Below are 654 nucleotides of genomic sequence, written 5' to 3' on the forward strand. Positions count from 1 at the left end.
TGTTATTCCCTACACAGGCTTATTTTTTTCCTATAGATTTTCTTAACATGTCCCCTCATACATTTCATATAGGTTTTTATATATTTCTACATAGATTTCAACCCGTCTGTTATTCTTTACCATTTTTTAAAGGAAAGAAATACACTAATAGTTTTTCGTCTTCTTTTACTTATTGTCCACGGTGACCCAAGGCTGTGGAATGGAAAAAGTATAACTGTTATAACTCGTAGCTCCTGCCTTCTGGATGATTCTCTCTCTCTCTCTCTCTCTCTCTCTCTCTCTCTCTCTCTCTCTCTCTCTCTCTCTCTCTCTCTCTCTCTCTCTCTGTTGTTGTTGTTGTTGTTGTTGTTGTTGTTGTTGTTGTTGTTGTTGTTGTTTGTTTGTTTGTTTTGTTTGTTTGTTTTTTCCTTCTTCTTCTTCTTCTTGTCAGCATTCGAAGGTTTGCAAGGTATCCTAGCCCAACTTAAATCATATATTGTTTCTACATTCCTGTACACTAAACTTGCAAAGCTCACACTGGTTACGGAAACTTAAAAACAGTACGTAAACTCTTACGTACCTCGAAGGTATATTCAAATTTTACTCCCTCTTGACTAACCTCGGTGCCCTCAATAATATGTAAGACTTCGATACTTCAGTTTGGGTTGCGTCATT

This window comes from Scylla paramamosain, chromosome 9 (genome assembly GCF_035594125.1).
Source record: "Scylla paramamosain isolate STU-SP2022 chromosome 9, ASM3559412v1, whole genome shotgun sequence".
In the NCBI taxonomy this organism is placed as follows: domain Eukaryota; kingdom Metazoa; phylum Arthropoda; class Malacostraca; order Decapoda; family Portunidae; genus Scylla; species Scylla paramamosain.